This window comes from Rhinatrema bivittatum, chromosome 7 (genome assembly GCF_901001135.1).
Source record: "Rhinatrema bivittatum chromosome 7, aRhiBiv1.1, whole genome shotgun sequence".
Taxonomy (NCBI): Eukaryota; Metazoa; Chordata; class Amphibia; order Gymnophiona; family Rhinatrematidae; genus Rhinatrema; species Rhinatrema bivittatum.
The window spans coordinates 23042422-23062669 of record NC_042621.1 but is presented as its reverse complement, the minus strand read 5'-3'; positions in this window follow the sequence as shown (position 1 = coordinate 23062669).

Genomic DNA, 20248 nt, shown 5'->3' with positions numbered 1-20248 from the left:
CTATCCAAGTCTGGAACTTCTTTGAAACCCCAAAGAATACCCCAAAAATACCACAAGGAATACCAAAAGAATTCTTCTAACCAACTCCAACTCCTTGGCAGTCCAAAACCCAATACCCACCCTCTTGACAGTCCCACGCCATTGTTTAGTGCCTCTACCCACCTTTAGGCTTTGTATATAGTACTTTTTATGTTATCAACCCACATATTTATTTCCAAGTTATTTTCTTCCTGTTCCTTGTAAGACATTTACTTGTCACTGTTGTTATTGTTCAAAATGTAAACCGAATTGATCAGTAATTCTGTTACTGGAAAATCGGTATAGAAATGTTCTAAATAAATAAAAATAAAATAAATAAGATATGACTATAGTACTTGGAAGAAGACATGACTTGAATCAAGGCTGAAAAACAAACAAAAATCTGAATGCAGGCCTCTCCTGTAGGTGATATCTGGGAACAAAACACTGGGAAGGGAACTTCAGATGAATATGGTGAGAACTCAACCATACCCTGTCACCAGGCTGGAACTCAGAAGCTGTCCTTTGGAGAAAATCTGAATTTTTTTTGGCATTCGCAGCCCCTTGTTGTAGCCTTTGGTTCGTGCAGGTCCACAAGGCCTGAAGGACATATGCAGTCGCTTAGGCTGCTGGAGATGGAACTGTGAGGGGTTTTGGTAGAAGAGGCCATGGTTGTCTCCCATATACTAAAGAGAAAGGGGAGGCTCCCATGGTTGCAGCAATGTGAGAGTTATGGGAAAACTCAGCCCACGGGAGCAGTTGGGCCCAGTTGTCTTACTGGTCATTTGGAGTATGAGCATAGAAATAATTTGAGAGAGCAGTTCATACATTCAGCTTGTCTGTTGGCCTGAGGATGGTAGGCTGTAGTCAATCCAACCGATATCCCAAATTTCTGGCATAGGGAACGCAAATAACGGGAAACAAATTGAGGTCCTCTATCTGAGGTGATATGTTTAGGTAATCCGTGGAGTCAGAATTTGTGCAAGAAGAACAAGCATGCTAGTTCAGGTGCAGAGGGCAAGCTAGGAAGCGGGATAAAGTGAGCCATCTTGGAGAACCTGTCCATAACCACCCAGATGGTGGTGTTCCAATTCAATACAGGAAGGTCCACCATGAAACCGGTGGACAGGTGAGTCCAAGGTTCTCTGGGGGCAGATAATGGCTGCAATAGTCCCCAGAGTCAGCCCATGGGTGTCTTTTGTTGAACATATGTGGAGCAAGAATCCACAAAGGCTCGAGTGTCTGAAGACATGTTTGGCCACCAAGGACAGCGTCCGTGCTCATCCAGGATGTCCAGCGACTCAGGAGTCGTGTGCCCACTGTAGTGCCTTTTCACAAAGCCTGCAAGGCACCACTGTCTTCCCCGGAGACACAGTTATGGCAGCCAACAAGTAGATGCAAGCCGGGTCAATAATATGCTGAGGTTCTTCCTGGGAATCTTTGGGTTCAAAAGAACTCGATAAAGTGTCAGCACGTAAATTATTTTCTGCACGACGATAATGTAGATGAAAATTGAACCAGGTGAAAAACAACGCACAGTGGGCCTGGCAGGAATTCAGACACTGGGCATGTCACAGGTGCTCTAGGTTTTTATGATCTGTAAATATTTTACAGCGGTGTTGGGTGCCCTCCAGCCAGAGGCGCCATTCTTCTAGGGCAAGCTTAATTGTGAGGAGCTCGCGATCCCCCATACTGTAATTCCACTCTATGGAGATAAACTTGTGTAAGTAAAAGGAGCATGGATGTAGAGTGCCCTTATGGGAACATTGACTCAGAACTGCCCCTGCTCCTATAGCAGAAGCGTCCACTTTGACGATAAAGGGATGATTTGGTTCCGAGTGGCATAAATAGGATCTGAGTACAAAAGCCTCTTTTAGGGCCTGGAAGGCTGCAATAGCCTCTGGAGACCAGTTTTTAGTGTCATTTCCCTTGCGAGTGAAGGCCGTAAGGGGTGCTGCAACTAGACAATAGTCGATAGTAATTTGTGAAACCTAGAAATCACTGTAATGCCCATAGGATCAGGGCCAATCTTGGATACTCCGCAATTTACTGGGGTCCATGCAGAAACTGTGTCTAGATATAATAAATATACCCTAGGAAGGGTAGGCTCTGCCTTTAGAACAGACACTTGTCTAACTTGGCGTAAAGATGATTGTTGTGCAGGCGCTGAAGCACCATGTGGACATCCAGATGGTGGGTAGCGAGGTGCTTAGAAAAGATGAGTATGCTGTCCAGATAGGCAATGGCTTTCATATACAGCAGTTCACCGAATATCTAATTTATCATGTGTTGAAATACCACAGGGGCATTACAAAGGTCAAATGGTATTACGAGGTATTCGTAATGCCCATCTCTGGTATTGAAAGCAGTTTTCCAAATGTCTTCTGGGTGTGTATATGGATCAGATTGTAGGCTCCTCACATATCTAACTTGGTAAAAATGGTATCCCCTTGGAGGTGATCAAATAGTTCGTTGATCAAGGGCAGAGGGTATTTGTCCTTGCAAGTGATAGCATTTAAGCCACTGTAGTCAATATATGGCCGTAAAGACCCATCCTTTGTGGTAACAAAAAAGAAGCCTGCACTAGAAGGTGATGTGGAGGGATGAATAAACCCTTTAGCCAGGTTTTCATGAATGTAGTCTGACATAGCTTTGGTGCAGAGAGAGGGTAGGTCCTACCCCTGGGTGTCAAAGTTCCAGGCAAGAGGTCGATAGCGCAGTCAAATTCTCAGTGTGGCGGAAGGATATCAGCCTTCTGTTTGGAGAAAACATCCTTGAAATCAATGTATGGCGCGGGAAGGCCTGAGACAGGTGGTTCCACTTTTCTTAACAAGAGCAGTGGCAGGCAGAACTCCACTTGGAGAATTGTAAGGTCTCCCAATTAAACCACGGAGAGTGATGTTGAAGCCAGGGTAACCCTAGCACCACTGGATGAATGGATTTATCCAGTAGAATAATTCTGCTTCTTCCTCGTGCAATGTTCCAGTTTGAAGGCAAACAGGGATGGTGACTTTAGTGATCCTCCCAGGTAATGGGTCGCCATGGATAGAGGCATTAAGCAATGGTTTCTCAATGGTACAAGTAGAGGTGCCCAGGTTTTGGGCCAGATCTCTCACAAGGAAGTTTCCACCAGCTCCTGAATCAACCAAAGCCAAGGTAGGAAAGGAACAAGGGTTCCAGGTCTGAGTAACGGGGAGTGTCAGCTGGGGGGCTGGAGAGGTGGCATCAAAGTTAAGGAGCCCCTACTGAACTCAGGCCAGCAAGCTTCCCAGACAAATGGGACAAGAAGACAGACAATATCCTGCAGCTCCACAATATAGGCATAGGCTAGAATGCCTCCGCCTCTGGCACTCTTCTGGGGTAAGGCGTCCATGTCCCAGCCGCATGTGTTCCTCAAGCTTGTAGGGAGGGGAAGCTCTGCTAGTAGTGAGCCCTTCAGCAGGAGAAGAACGAGAACGTTCCATAGCTGGGCAATGAGGCACTCGGATTTCCTGGTGGTGCTCCTGGAGGCGATGGTCTATGTGACCCATGAGATAGATGAGGCCCTCGAGAGAGGACGGTAGTTCATGGACTGCAAGTTCATCCTTGAGCTGAGTCAACAGGCTATCTAAGTAAATAGATCAGAGGCAATCTTCTTGCCAGCCCAGCTCAGTTGCTAGGGTATGAAATTCAATAGTATATTTGTTGAGTGCTCAGAACTCGCTGTAGCCTGCCTTCCTGGATCATCAAAGGTCTGACGGAAGGTGGCGAAGAAGCGTGGTAACTCTTGAAGAAGAGAGTCTGCTCACTCCAATAAGGGGGAAGCCCAAGCCTGTGCCTTGTCTTTTAGGCAAGAGAGGATGAAAATCACCTTCGTGAGATCATCCTGGAACACGGATGGTTGCAAGGCAAACTGCATATAACACTGATTTATGAAGCCCCTACAAGGTTTTGGGTCCCCATTAAAATGGGGTGGAGCAGGCAGGGAGAGTAAAGCCCTGGCCGGAGTAGCTGGTGCCTGAGAATTGGACGAGACAGGCGTGGAAGCTGCAGAGCTTGGATGAGAGTCCAAGCGAGCATTGAGGCACTCTTTGGATGTAGCCAACACCTCAAAAAACCGCTGCTGTTCCTGGATCTTCAAAGCCAGGCCCAGAATGGCCTGGAGAGCTGATGACTCCGCTGGGTCCATGGCCTTGGCAACCTGTTGCGGAGGTGGACCCTTGACCCGAGGTGGTGTTGGCAACACCATGGGGGAAGCCCCCCACGGGTCCCCACGATTGGGAGGCAGGCCAAGCGTGAAGCAGAGACCAACTGGAGCTTCGCCAGTACCAGTCCTCATTCCCTGCAGGTTGAGCCCTTGGGTACCGGGGCTGGCTGGACTTAGGCAGGCCTTCACATGGTTGATCCTGGAGAAAATGTCCAGAGGCAGAGTGCCAGATGACAACGGAGACAGAGGGTCCCAGAAGGAAGAGACAAGATCCGAGGACAGGTCCAGTCGAGGGTCAAGGGAGGCAGCTAGAGACAAGGTCAGGTCCAAGCAGAGAGTCAAGGCAGGTGGTTAGAGACAAGGTCAGGTCCAACCAGAGAATTGAGGCAGGTGGCTAGAGACAAGGTCAGGTCCAAGCAGAGAGTCAAGGCAGGTGGTTAGAGACAAGGTCAGGTCCAACCAGAGAATTGAGGCAGGTGGCTAGAGACAAGGTCAGGTCCAAGCAGAGAGTTGAGGCAGGCGGCTAGTGGCAAGGTCAGGTCTGAACAGAGGGTTAAATCCAAGGAGGTCCATCAGAAGATAAGCAGGAACAGGAACTGGAGCTGGAACAGGTACAAGAACAGGAGTAGCAACGAAGTGCACAACTGGAAAGCATGAAGACCTGTTGCTAAGGCAAGCTCTGAACGTCTGAGCCTGCCTTATATAGGGAAGTGGTTGATGTAATCATCTGGGGCTGCGGGAGGCTTTCCTGCCAAGGCCCCTTTAAAGTCCAGAGAAGAGCGCATGCCTAAGACTGACGGGCCAGGAAAGAGGAAGTGGCACATGTGGGGGAGGCCCGGTCAGCCCTGGAGGAGGCCTAGCAGCACTGGAGGGTCCTGGGAACACAGAGGGAACAATGGCACGTAGGTGGCTGCCTACCACCACTAAGGAGGTCGGGCTAGGTCCAGGGGCCCGGCATTGGGGGTGAGTGAGCCCTGTCACGGGCCTGCCATAGCCAGGGAGCACAACAACTCTTGGGATATCCTAATTCTAATGCATCATCAGTATTCTTTGAAGATATCTCCCTCCAAACCATGCACTGCTGAGAGACTGTCGGCTTTCCTCTTTGTTCTAGTTTAGAAGCTGCTCTATCTCCTTTTTAATAGTTAGCACCAGCAGCTTGGTTCCACCCTGGTTAAGGTGGAGCCCATCACTTTGGAAAAGACTCCCCCTTCTCCAAAAGGTTCCCCAATACCTTACAAAACTGAATCCCTCTTTTTTGCACCATCATCTCATCCACGCATTGAGATTCCGGAGCTTTGCCTGCCTCTGGAGACCTGTATGTGGAACAGGGAGCATTTCAGAGAATGCTACCCTGGAGTTCTGGATTTCAGCTTTCTACCTAAGAGCCTAAATTTGGCTTCCAGAACCTCCCTCCCATATTTTCCTATATTGTTGTTGCCCATATGTACAATGACAGCTGGCTCCTCCCCAGCACTGTCTAAAATCCTATCTAGGTGACGCGTGAGGTCCGCCACCTTCGGACCAGGTAGGCAAGTTATCAGGTGATCCTCATGTCCACCAGCCACCCAGCTGTCTACATTCCTAATAATTGAATCACCTATTATGATGGCTGACCTAACCCTTCCCTCCTGGGCAGTAGCCCTGGGAGACACATCCTCGATGCGAGAGGACAATGCACCACCTGGAGAGCAAGTCCTTGCTACAGGATCCTTTCCTGCTGCACCAGGTTGATCCTCTCTGATCATGAAACCTTCTTCCTCCAAGGCTGTCTCCCATAAACAATCAGAAATGGGGATGATCCCGTGGCATTGTTCCTATGAGAGTTGTGAAAAAATTCTGCCCAATTGTCCTGAAGCTCATTGTCAAATGCTCTCAGAAAAGTTTTGAGTGTGCAATTCATTCATTCTGCCTGACCGTTTGCTTGTGGGTGATAGGTCATCATAAGTCCAGCTGGATGTTAAATTTCCAGCACAAGGCGCACCAGTAATTGGCCGTAAACTGGACACAATGGTCAGAGGTGATTGTCATGGCAACCCATGTAGCGAAAAATGTGGACAGTAAACAACTTCACCAGTTCTGGTGCAGAGGGGAGGCTTGGGAGAGCGATGAAGTGAGCCAGAAATATGGTCAACAACTACCCAAATAATATGGCAGCCATCAGAAGGAGTGAGGTCCACTATAAAATTTGTGGACAAATGGGTCCACAGATCCTGAGGGCTGGCAATGGCTGCAATAACCCCCACAGATGTCCCACCATGGATTTTTGTTGGGCACGTGTAGGGAAGGAGTGCACATAGACCTTGACATCTCCTTGTATCTGGGGCCACCAATAATATCATTGGAGTAGCACCAGGGTCCGAGCCCGACCAGGGAATCCTGCCACATGAGAGTCATGGGCCAATTCCAAAACTCTCTGGTGATGTTTGTGGGGAACAACCATCTTCCCTGGGGGAACTGTCTCCATAGCAGCCAGAAGAATCCTTTCAAGATCTATGACATGAGCAAGGAGGTCGGGTGTATCCTCTGCTTCAAAAGACCGGGAGAGAGCGTCAACCTGGGTATTCTTGGTACGCAGGTCTGTATTTTACCATGAAATCAAAGCGAGTAAAGAACAGTGACTGACAGGCATTCAGGTGCTGGGCGCGATGGAGATGCTCCAGGATTTTATGGTCGGTATATACAGTGATACGATGTTGTGCTCCCTCCAGCCACTGTCACCACTCTTCCAGGGCCATTTTAATAGCTATTAAAATGGCCCTGGAATTTTCATTCAGAAGGCAAGAACTTATGAGATAAAAAGGAGCATGGGTGGAGATCCCCTGTGTCAGAATGTTGCTTATCATGGCTCCTGCTCCCATGGAGGAGGCATCAACATCTAAAATGAATGGCTACATGGGTTCTGGGTGGCAAAGGCATGGTCCCTGGAAGAAAGTCTATTTCAATTTACTGAAGGCAGTGACCACTTCAGGAGGCCATTCTTTGGTATTTGCCCCTTTCCTGGTTAAGGCGGTGAGGGGAGCCACAATCTTAGAGTAGTTAGGAATAAAATGACGATAGAAATTCACAAACCCCAGGAACCTCTGTAAGGTACAAATTCCAGAGGGCTGGGGCCAGTTCAAGATACAGGTCACCTTCTCTGGATCTATGTAGATGCCGGCACTAGAAATTATATATCCCAGGAAAGGCAAACTTTCCTTCTAAAAGCACATTTCTCCAATTTGGTGAACAGCTTGTTGGTCCGTAGACGTTGAAGGACTTGACAGACATCTCGGTGATGGGTTTGAAGATCCTTTGAAAAGATAAGAATATCGTTGAGGTAGGTCACCACACTGATATGCAAGAGATTCCTGAAGACCTCATTCATCATATTTTGAAATGCTGCAGTGGCATTGCACAGGACAAAGTGCAGGATGAGGTATTTGCAGTAGCCATCCCACATATTAAAGGTGGTCTTCCATTCATCACGGGTCTGATTCAGGTAAGATTGTATGGTCCCCAAAGATCTAACTTTGTAAAACTCTTAGCTCCTTGAAGCCTGTCCAGAAGTTTAGAAATAAGCAGCAAAGGGTAGTGATCCTTTTTAGTTATAGCATTTAGACTTCGGTAGTCTATACAAGGCTGTAGCATGCCGTCCTTCTTGGCCACAATGAAGAATCCATCCCCTGCTGGAGACGTGGAAGGCCAGATGAATCATCTCTCTCGATTCTCCTGAATATATTGAGACATGGCCTTACTTTCAGGAAGGGACAAGGGGTACACTCTCCCTTATTGAAGGGTAGTACCAGGCAGGCAGTAGATTGATGGTACAGTCAAAGGTACCGTGCTTAGGTAAGGCCTTCACCTTCCTCTTAAAGAACACATCTGCATAGGCCATGTACTGTGGGGATAAGCCTAAGGATGTTGAGGCTAGAGTAACCATTGAAGGAGAATTGGCCTGGCGGGTTCCCCAGTCAATGGTGTGAGAGTGGAGCTGTAGCCAGGGCATTCCCCAAAACAATGGGGTGGGCTGCCTTTTCAATGAGGAAGAAAGTTATCTCCTCCACATGCAAAATGCCAGTATGAAGACATAAGGTGCAGTGGTCAAAGTGATCCGACCAGAAAGAGGTTCTCCGTAAATGGAAGAAATAGCTATAGGTGGGTCCCTGGGAACCATAGGCAGGTTTAGGTGAGTCACTAGGTCCTTCAAGATAAAGCTTCCCCCGGTGCCCGGTGCCCGGGCCCTGGAGCCCAGACCCCGGCGCAAGAGTGGATAATTCATGCTGCTCCATGGTGATCTCTACTGGCAGTTGGGTAGCGGGAGTGACATAGTCTAGACTTTTAGACTTGGAAGTTTTCCTATTTCACAGGACATTGTGCTAGCAGATGGCCCTTCCCAGCGCAATAGAAACAAAGCCCTTGGGTGGACGTCTGTGCTTCTCTTCGGACGTGAGGCGACTCCGTCCCAGTTGCATTGGTTTATCAGGTCATGAAGAACTGTGATCTGTTACTGGGCTCAGAGTCAGGGAATGTGAGAATGATGGAGCATGCGTGACCAGCCTTTGTGGAGTCTGTAACTCTCAGGACCGTTGCTGGAGATGACGGTCAATCCTCCCAGCGAGGTCAATGAGGGCATCAAGGGATTCTGGAAGCTCCCTTGCTGCTAACTCGTCCTTTATTTGGGAGGATAGTCCTTCCAGAAAAAATCTCTGAAGACTGTCTTCCCTCCAGTCCAGTTCAGTAGCCAGAGTCCTGAACTCAATAGCATAGTCCATCAATGATCTAGCTCCCTGCTGAAGATGCAGTAACTCGGATCTGGCAGTGGTCAGCCTACCTGGCTCATCGAATACTTGCTTGAATGCTTGAACAAATCACTGAAGGTTCTGAAGGAGAGTGTCTTCTCATTCCCATAAGAGGGAGACCCAGGCCAAGGCCTTCCCATCAAGAAGGGAAAGGATGAACATGGTTTTAATGGGGTTGTTGGAGAATTGTGCCAGCTATAATGTGAAAGGCATGAAACATTGATTCAAGAAACCCTGACACTGTCTGGGATCCCCCACGTTATAGGTGGGACCAGAAGATGGAGGGTGGATGTGGTAGGCATGAGTGCTGGAGCCTCAGGAGGCAATGGGCTAGCAGTGGTGGTCACATCCAGACGGGCACTGAGGTGTTCCATCTTGTCTGCTAACAACTCCAAGAAGTGCTGCTGCTGTTGGATTTTCTGAGCCAAGCCCGGAATTGCCTGGAGCCCTGAAAGATCCTCCATGGCATCAGCAAACTGTTGCAAAGGTGGACCCTTGGACTGAAGACGATGTTGACGCTACCTGCAGGGATGAGCCCTGCAGGTCCTTATCATTGGCTGGCAGAGCTAACCAGTGTAGAGACCCAACAGGATCTTCACCAATACCAGCCCTCGTTCCCTGCAAGTTGAGCCCTTGGGTACCGGGCAGTCTGGACTTAGGCACAGGTCTCTGAAGATGAACAAATCCACGAAGGGCGAAGGCATGAATGGATTCAAAGTTCCTTGGGTCAAGACAGGCAGTGATCCAACAAGTTCAAAGGCATATCAGGAGTCAGGACAGGTGGAAATCCAATGGAATCCTAAAGCATACCAGAAGTTGGGGCAGGCAGAAATCCAATGAAGTCCAGAAGTGTACCAGAAGTCGGGGCAGGCGGCAATCCAACAAAGTCCAGAATGATCCAGTATCATGACCGGAGAAGAAATCCATTAAGGACAAGGACAGGAACACTGAGTCAGGAACACGGTTCAGGCAACTAGCTACTCACAAGGAGCTTGACCTGTTACTGAGGTAAAGCACTGCAGGCAGGGATGGGCTTAAGTAGTCAGAAGGTCAGATGTCATCACAGGGAGCCACAAGAACTTATCCGCCGTGGCCCCTTTAAGTTTCATGGAGAGATGCGCGCGCACGCCTAGGGAGTTTCTGGTGCGACCAGATGTTAGTGGCATGAGCAGCTCTCTGCCGCTGCAAGGGAAGTTGGGGCTGAACCAGGGTAGCACTGGGTAAGTGCGACTGGTCGCGGAGCTCTGTGGCCGGAGCGCACAACAAGTGCACTTTATGTGGGTAAATGGCTTTTGAAAATTGTGATAATAGCAGTTATATTTACACATGTAAATCCTTTTGAAAATTGCCCCTTAAACTGGTAATTTTCAAACCGGTCTGCAGGAGCAATTTGGCTCATGTGTGTCGGTGTGCACCCAGATACATAGCCCTGTTATAACATGTGCTTGCATATGTGCATACACTATAAAATAGCCTGGCTGCATGCACATGCGCAACCAATTTTAAGTGGGCATGCTGCTAGGCATACAAATCCTGATTCTACCATTTAAGTCAGGGTATTTTTTAATGGGCACATGTCCACACCATTGCCAGTTTCACCAGTTCATCACTTCGCCTACATTCTCCCCAGTTACCCTAGACCCTTTAAACCCAGCAGAAATGGCTGGATTAAAGCTTTTTTCAAACTTACACCTCCTCCCTAGCAGAAGTAAACTTACACAGTAGTGACCTGGGTGTGTGTAAGGGCACGTAAGAAATTCCATGCACATCACTTGGCCATGTCCTGAAATGTCCATGCCCCACCCAGACAATGGCCACAACATGCCTCTTTTTCAAATCAAGTGAGATGTACGCACATGGGCAATAACGAGCATCTGGATGGCTTTTAAAATTTGGTCTGTGTGCGTAAGCCTGATTTGTGCACACATTCCTTAATTTATGCGCATGCCAGGCTTTTAAAATTCACCTTAAAATTTCGAGTAACAAGAAATAGAACATGTCTCATCAGGTAATTCATTCCACAAAGTGGAGCCTGCCTCATAAAACATCCATTCTTTTGTTTCATCTAGTGGTACAAGCCGATTCCAACCATCTGATCCATGCACCCTAAGGTTTATGTATTATTAACAATGCCTCTACGCATGGAGGAGTATTTCTACTAGGAGGGAGCTCAATGTATCAGGGTTAACATTTAAAACTTTATTCTCCATTTTATCTAAAGCAAGTGTAGCAAGCACAATGTTGGCGATATATGATCTGATCGTTTTGCTCCTGTAATAAGTTTTGCTGCTGAATTTTGTACTACTTGTAAGCATTTTAGCATTATTGCTGGCACCCCAATGTAGAATGCATTGTAATAATCTAACTTTGATAAAACTAATGTCTGTATTATAGTGCTGAAATCATTTTCTGATAGAAAATGCTTTAAACCACTCAAAGCATATCATTTACCGCATGTGCAAGATGTTTTAACACTAATTTGCTCTTATAGAGACAGATTAGATTCAATTCTTAACCACAGGGGAGATTTGTATTGACTAATCTTCATATTTAAATGTGGTAGGAAGATCTTCAGATAGAAAATAGTTCAATATTATATTTATTTGTTTTTTAGATTTTTAGAGCTAATTTATTATTGTTCATCCATTCTCTGATTAAAGCCAAGACAAAGCCCTTTTGATTTTAATGATTCAGGAATAGAGGAGGTAACTGGCTTAAAAAACTACATATCATCTGCATAAATTGTTTAGCCTACTCTAGATTAGCCAGTAGGCTACAGATAGAGTGAATACATATATATTAAATAAAAGAGTCGGCAGTGCTGATCCTTGTGGAACTGTGGTCATGATGGGGTAACATTTTGAGAAATTTGTACCAACTTTTACTTGAAAGAAACAATTCTTGAGAAAGGATTCAATCCACTTTAAAACATCCAATATTTCTATTTCTTTCAAGCAGGATAATAGGATCTTATGATTTCATTTATGAAATGCTGCTGAGATGTCCACCAGTACAAGAATGTACACGTTGGACATCACAAAGCTGCAATGAAATAAATCTAGCATTGCTAGAAGGAGAGTTTCTATGCTGTGATTTGGACGAAATCCAAACTGATATGGGTTAAGTACTTCATTGTCCTCTAGAAATTGTTGTAATTGCTTTAGAACAGCTTTTTCAATTATTTTTTTTATAAAAAAGGGAGCAAAAAGATTGGTCTGTAGAGCAAAGGATCATTGTAGTCTAGTTTTGAGTTTTTTAAAATCGGTGTGACTGAGTCTATTTTTAATGAATTAGGCAGGGTACCATCTGCTAAAGAAGCAATTACCAAAGACAAGATGAATTCAGTGGAATCCTTACATATATTTTTTAATACAATTATATGCCATGGGGTCAACACCTAGGTTTTTTTTAATAAAGTGAACTATTTCTAGTAACTCAGATTTGGGAACATATTCAAACTCATCCCAGTATGCTGGGCTATCTATAGGGGTCATTTTCTAACCGTATCACATGCGAAAAGGGACTTTTCGCATGTGAAAATTCCCTTTTCGCATGCCATAGCTCGGTAGGGATGGAGTCGGGGCAGAGTCGGGGCCGAAAGAGGAGGAGTCGTGGCAGCGTCGGGGCGGACACGGTGGTAACGTCGCTGGTGGCGATAAGGTAAGATCGTTATTGCCGCCAGTAACGCGCCCAATAGCACCACCTTTCACGGTGGCGCTATTGGGTGTGAAAGCCGGCAGTGATAACACCGCGGTGGTGCGATCGCTGCCGACTTTCGCAGGCCCGCCCCCACCCCCCATTACCACGGGATTCACAAAGCTGTGCGACAATGGAAAATCCTGGCCTATATTTGATAGGATAAGAATTTCATTGGAGAATGAGGTGCTTATATTCTGAATGTTTTGGGAAAAGGATTGAGCAAAAACATCACAGCTAATCCTGATTATCTTATTTGAAAAGGGGAAAAATCTGTGGTTTTTGTCATGCTGAACAGCACTGAAGTGAAGATTAGTAGAGTTACCTGCTGCTTGAATCTTTTTATAATATATATATTTGTTTGCTGTTTTCAGTACATTGTCTACAAGAGTTAAAGTGTTCTGAGATTTATTTAGGTTTGAGTGTGATTTCTGCCATTTCCTTTTGGCTCTTCATAGCTCTCATTTTGCTTTTTTTGTCTCTTTATTAAACTAAGGGATATTAGAGGCAAGTATTGGGATGATTAATTTCATAGGAGCAAGATGGTTCACCGGAAAATGTATCAGTTCACAACCATATGAGTTCTTCTACATTTTGTTTCAGTTGAGAAACTAGACTGGGTAAACCAGCTTCTTAAGTTAGTTATATCCAATGCATATTATTTTCCTATAAAGCTTGTCTATTAGAATGTGGACTTTTTTATGTTGGAAGGTGGGACCTTATATATTTGCAAGAAGGTTTGGTCACTAGTTTTAAAATGATCATTTAAAAAGATCAAGTTTATTGTAAGTCCCTTCTCATGTGTTGGAACATGGACTATTTGGTCAATGGCTAAAACAGACATTGCTGAAATGAACACCTTGCCAGCCTGTGACTGTGGAATCTTATCAGCATGAATATTAAAATCCCCTAGCATTAATGTTAAATTTAAATTAATTTTAGCAGTGACTAAAGTTTCAAGTATTAGGAAACAATCAGATGTTAATAGGCCTGGAGGCAGATATTCCAGGAGTGAGAAGATAATAGTAACATCTCATAGGATTGATTCATATGTATGTCATTCAGTTTCAAGTTTAAGGTTTTTGAAGGCTCTTCTCCTAATACGTGACTGGGGTTGAGAGATTATCTGATAGGTCATTAACAATAATTTGGTCAGATTCATATAACCAGGTCTCTGTGATGGCTACTAAGTCTGGATTATGATCTACAAAAAGGTTATGATATACAAAAAGGTAAAAGATAACAACAGTCTTCCTTTGTACATTAAAAAATAATAGACAAATCAGATAAACATTCCTTTGACTATATAATAGATAGTGATAGGAGTAAGGTTATAATATGAATGAACACGTGAGATATATAGTGATTTTGTAAAGCTGCCATAGCGGCCTTTTCTAGTAATGATAGGATTTGAGTTGGAGTTGGAATCAGCAGTAAAGCACAGGCTAGAAACTTATTTGCAATCAATGGAGTTAGGGGTCTACAGGATCAATAGCAGATGTAGTTCATTGGAATGATTGTCTTCAATGAATAATGCCCTTTATTCAATCCCTTACTCAGGCCCAGGCTTCTTTGCTGCGCTCCTTCATGTACACGATAAGTGTGCATTCACTTTGGCACATCACGCCAAGTCAGCCTCCTCGTCTCTTCATTCCCATATTTGGTGATGTCACTGAAGAGATGGGAGGAGATGAATGTGCTGTGTTGGAGAGGGGGAAGAGATGTTCTGACACTGGCAAAAACTGATATTTCTGTGTTCCATAGGCAGAGTCCTAAGGATGGTAATGGGACAGCTGTCGCAGACAGCACATGAGAAATAGAGTTGAGTCAAGTCAGCCTCCCCAACTCTTCACTCCTGCGTCTGGTTATGTCACCAGAGAGGTGGGGGCAGATGAAAGTCCTCTGTCAGTGAAGAGACAGAAAGGCACCGACATACAGTCCTTAGGACTATACAGTAAATTAGTCTATGAACTCTACACCACAATAAAACATAACTATAATACTATGTGTAATAAAACTACCGGTGTAAGTACCTTGGTACAATTGGTCATGAACTACTTCGCTAAATGACTACGTCTAATGAAATATTGTAACCAAACCTTTGACGGCACCTGTTAGAATGTACTATAGTACACTTTTACCTACATTAAATATGTGCCTACATGTAAACCGTTGCGACGGTATTTAACTTAGCAACATAAGAACATAAGAACATAAGACATTTATTTTATTTATTTATTTATTTAAATTCTTTTAATATACCGATGCTCAAGAACCAGGTCTTATCGTACCGGTTTACAATAAACTAGGGGGAACCAGTTAAACAATGAAAGCAAAAAGTTACATTATAACAGGGAAAGTGGAACTGGGATGTTAGAAAAAGGATAGGTTAAACAATTTCTAACTGGAAGAGCAGGGCATGTAAGTAGGAGCAAGTGCTTACATGGTAAGAATATCTACAAATTTACATAGTGTATTATGATTAAGCAAGTTTTATGAAAGTGCAGTTAAATTGCCATGCTGGGTCAGACCAAGGGTCCATCAAGCCCAGCATCCTGTTTCCAACAGAGGCCAAACCAGGCCACAAGAACCTGGCAATTACCCAAACACCTAGAAGATCCCATGCTACTGATGCACTGATGCAATTAATAGCAGTGGGTATTCCCTAAGTAAACTTGATTAATAGCAGTTAATGGACTTCTCTTCCAAGAACTTATCCAAACCTTTTTTGAACCAAGCTACACTAACTGCACTAACCAAATCCTCTGGCAACAAATTCCAGAGATTTATTGTGCGTTGAGTGAAAAAGAATTTTCTCCGATTAGTCTTAAATGTGCTACTTGCTAACTTCATGGAATGCCCCCTAGTCCTTCTATTATTCGAAAGTGTAAATAACCGAGTCACATCTACTCGTTCAAGACCTCTCATGATCTTAAAGACCTCTATTATATCCCCCCTCAGCCGTCTCTTCTCCAAGCTGAAAAGCCCTAACCTCTTCAGCCTTTCCTCATAGGGGAGCTGTTCCATCCCCTTTATCATTTTGGTTGCCCTTCTCTGTACCTTCTACATTGCAACTATATCTTTTTTGAGATACGGTGTCCAGAATTGTACACAGTATTCAAGGTGTGGTCTCACCATGGAGCGATATAGAGGCATTATGACATTTTCCGTTTTATTAACCATTCCCTTCCTAATAATTCCTAGCATTCTATTTGCTTTTTTGACTGCTGCAGCACACTGAGCCGACGATTTCAATGTATTATCTACTATGACGCCTAGATCTCTTTCTTGGGTGGTAGCTCCTAATATGGAACCTAACATCGTGTAACTACAGCAAGGGTTATTTTTCCCTATATGCAACACCTTGCACTTGTCCACATTAAATTTCATCTGCCATTTGGATGCCCAATCTTCCAGTCTTGCAAGGTCCTCCTGTAATGTATCACAGTCTGCTTGTGATTTAACTACTCTGAATAATTTTGTATCATCCGCAAATTTGATAACGTCACTCGGCGTATTCCTTTCCAGATCATTAATATATATATATATTGAAAAGCACCGGTCCAAGTACAGATCCCTGAGGCACTCCACTGTTTACTCTTTTCCACTGAGAAAATTGACCATTTAGTCCTACTCTCTGTTTCCTGTCTTTTAACCAGTTTGTAATCCACGAAAGGACATCGCCTCCTATCCCATGACTTTTTAGTTTTCGTAGAAGCCTCTCATGAGGGACTTTGTCAAACGCCTTCTGAAAATCCAAATACACTACATCTACCGGTTCACCTTTATCCACATGTTTATTAACCCCTTCAAAAAAATGAAGCAGGTTTGTTAGGCAAGACTTCCCTTGGGTAAATCCATGTTGACTGTGTCCCATTAAATCATGTCTTTCTATATGCTCTACAATTTTGATCTTGAGGATTGTTTCCACTATTTTTCCTGGTACTGAAGTTAGGCTCACTGGTCTCTAGTTACCCGGATCACCCCTGGAGCCTTTTTTAAATATTGGGGTTACATTGGCCACCCTCCAGTCTTCAGGTACAATGGATGATTTTAATGATAGGTTACAAATTTTAACCAATAGGTCAGAAATTTCATTTTTTAGTTCCTTTAGTACCCTAGGATGCATACCATCTGGTCCAGGTGACTTGCTACTCTTAAGTTTGTCAATCTGGCCTACGACATCTTCCAGGTTGACAGTGATTTCGTTCAGTTCGTCTGACTCATCACCCCTGAAAACGGTATAGAAAAGTTTTTTAAATAAATAAATAAATAAATGTTCCAGCTCAGTGGCACCAGCTGATGTTTCTGTGCTCTGTCGGGCAGCATCTGATGGATGGTAAAGGGACAGCTTTATATTGGCCTCAGCGAATGTGCATGCAGGACTTCCACATACACTGTGCCTGTAAATTTTATATGTAAAAAAATATATAACATGTACACATAAAACCCTAATTTATATGCATAGGCATGTTTATTTTAAAATATTCATGTGTAGTTGAAAGCACCAGTTTTCTGATACCTCTGCCAGTTCACCAAGTACATCTCCAGTTTACCGAGATCCTCTAGTATTTCATCTCAAATTCCCCTCACTTCACCCAGACCACCCACCCAAAAATAGCAGACAAGAGACAAGTCCAATTTCACGTACCAGAATCAATTAGCAGGTGTAAAACTGAGTGAATAAGTTGGCTAATGTACTAAGTAAATTTATTATAAAAGAGCAATTCCATGAGTATCTCTTGACCCCGCCCCTGAATATTCCTAGATTGCCCCTTTTCTGTGCCAGTAAATGCACACAAAAAACCAAAAATAAATTCCTAAATAGCATATATACAAAGTCAGGCTACTTGCATGTGCAAATGCTAATTTAAAATGCATAATCAAAAGTAAATGACTTCACCTACACGTTATGTCCTTGATAAATAAAGCAGGTGTAACGTTTTGCACATACTAAGCCCTCATAAGCAGGAAATTTTAAATCTATTTTATTTAGTTGTTTAAAAATCATATTCCGCTAATTGTAAAATATTCAGTGCAGAATGTTTAGTGTGAAATGTATTCACATAAGTATGAGCTACATGCAGATTGCCTCCTTACCTACACAGTTATAAAATTATTTTCATAATTTGTTTCATGTTGTATCTGTGTATGGCATGAACACCAATTTTGACTTTGAGAAGAGACAGTAATGGCTGATAGGTGGCTTCCCTGACTGCAAGGACCGCACTTAATCCTGCTCTAGTTTCCACCTTGAAGGCTGCATGACCATGGCAAGGCAAACCCTATAAAACCCTCCCTCACTCTTAGCTCCGGGCCATTTCATTGAGTCACTCTGGCTCCTTGCTTGGGCCATCCTTTTGCTAGCTTGCCTTGTCTTTGCTTTGTTTGGGTCTCCCGGTGGCCCTTCTTGCCTGGGCATACTGTGCCTTGATCTTGTCCCTTTTAGGTCTCCCAGTGGCTTTCCTTGTCTGTGTATCTCTTGCCCCTGTCCTGTCTAGGCCTCCTGGTGGCCTATCCTGTCTCTGCTTCCCTTGCTTCCTTTCTCTGTGTTCCTTGTCTTGCTCTTGCATTGTCTAGGCCTCTCAGTGACCAATCCTGTCTCTGTGATCCTTGCTTTGCCTTTGTCTTCTCCAGGCCTCCTGGTGGCCTATGTTGCCTATCTTGCCCTTGTCCTGTTTAGATCTTTTGGTGGCCCAGTTTCACCCTTGTTTTACCTTGTTCCTGCCTGTGTGTCTTACTTTGTTTCTTGTTTTACCTAGTCTTCTGCATCCCATGGTCATCATGCCAGAAGCCAGTATGTTCCTAGCCTTACCCATCCCTTTCCTGCCTGCCTTGCTCTTCCTCAATGTTTTGTTTGTCTTTCTACCACAGATCCTTGTCTGTTCTACTACTCCGCTTGAAATCTGACAGCCCTGACCCCTTCCTGTTCTATGACTCTGCCTGAATGTTGTCTGCCCTGATTATGGCCTGCTTTGTCCCTGACAAAGAAGACCTGCCGGCCACCAGAACCTGTGGGCCCAATCCAATGGGTAGGTGGCTGACCAGGCAGAAGACCCTTAAGTCCTATACCTCTCCTGTTTGTGTATTACCTGCAACCGGTTTGCCCAGTCCTGACAAAAACAATGCAGGACCAAATAAATCCTACAGTTTTTTGTTTGAATTAAATTATTCTCAGAAATTAGTGAAATAAAAAACTTGATTAGGTAGAAATGGCTAAGAATATTGGATTGAAATGAGGTTCTGTCCACCTTTATTTTACTGTCTTATATACTTTGAACATGAAGAATAAATATAAAGCCAGCAAGCTGAGTATTAAGTAATCTGAATTACCAATGCTATTTGCATGACATATTGAATTTCCATAATAATGAAACTTGCCAATCATGTGCTTAACTAGTGTAAAATACCTGTTGACTTCTTTTTTTTTTCTCTTTAATTTTGCTGCATGTACAAAAAATGTTCAAGCTTTTCAGTCTGAGCAATATGTATGTATTTCAAACTTTGGCAAATGACTTTCTTAAGGTAGAGCAACACAGTGCAACTTAAATGTAAGAGGTTTTATTCAGCTATTGTTCTACTCTTTTCATTAAAGTAGGATGATCCGATATCTCTATGACAAAAGAAACTGATTGAGCCAGTCAGATTTTATCCCAATTTATTTTCAGAGATGCAGTTTTGATATAACTAAGAATTACAGGACTATATCATTTTGCATGCAATAGAATAATTCCAATAATGGTTCAGCCTGTGCTTTTTAACATTGGAGGTTTCCTATGGTTATCCTGCTTCACAGACCATTTTAATACATTAAATCATTTTATACTACTGATATTTCGCAATAATATGTATTTATATATTTATTTTTTTATTTAAAAGAATTTATTTCCTATGCCCTCCAAAGCTTGGAGTAGGTTACATATAAAAACATACATAATTTGATTCAATACATGCGACTAAGACTAAAAACCAAATTGAACAAAATAAAAAATAAGATAAAATAATAAAAATAAAAATACTTTGGGGAAATAAAATAGTAAAATAAAATAATAAAAATACTTTGGTGATATATCAACGGTGATGAAAAGAAAGGAGAAGAGAAGAGAAGGATAGTCATGATACAGTTCTACTGGAGGTGGACCCTTGGTCTGGTGCAGGATTGGTACGGCCCTCTGGTCAGAGAGCACCTGCCACCATAGGCGGAGCACATGAGGAGACCCACAGGTGCAGCTGAAAAACAGAATACTTCAAAATATCAATATTCAGCTGGAAAAGAGCTCATAAATGGATATATCTAGCAACCGTCATAAATGGCCTCAATGAATTTGTGGCTTATTGATAAAGCCTATGATACTTAAGGCTAGTATAATCATAGGTTGCAGATAGATTTGTTTATGCACCAACCGGTGCGATAAGGCTGGAGCACAATCACTGTATGCTTTAAGTCACTAGTGTGTGCACTTATCTTAAATTGCCACGTAGAGAGAGCTGGCTTGCACGGTATTCCCCTTGCCAATATGGCCGCCGCAGTCTCGTCATCAACCATATTTGGTATTAACAATTAAGG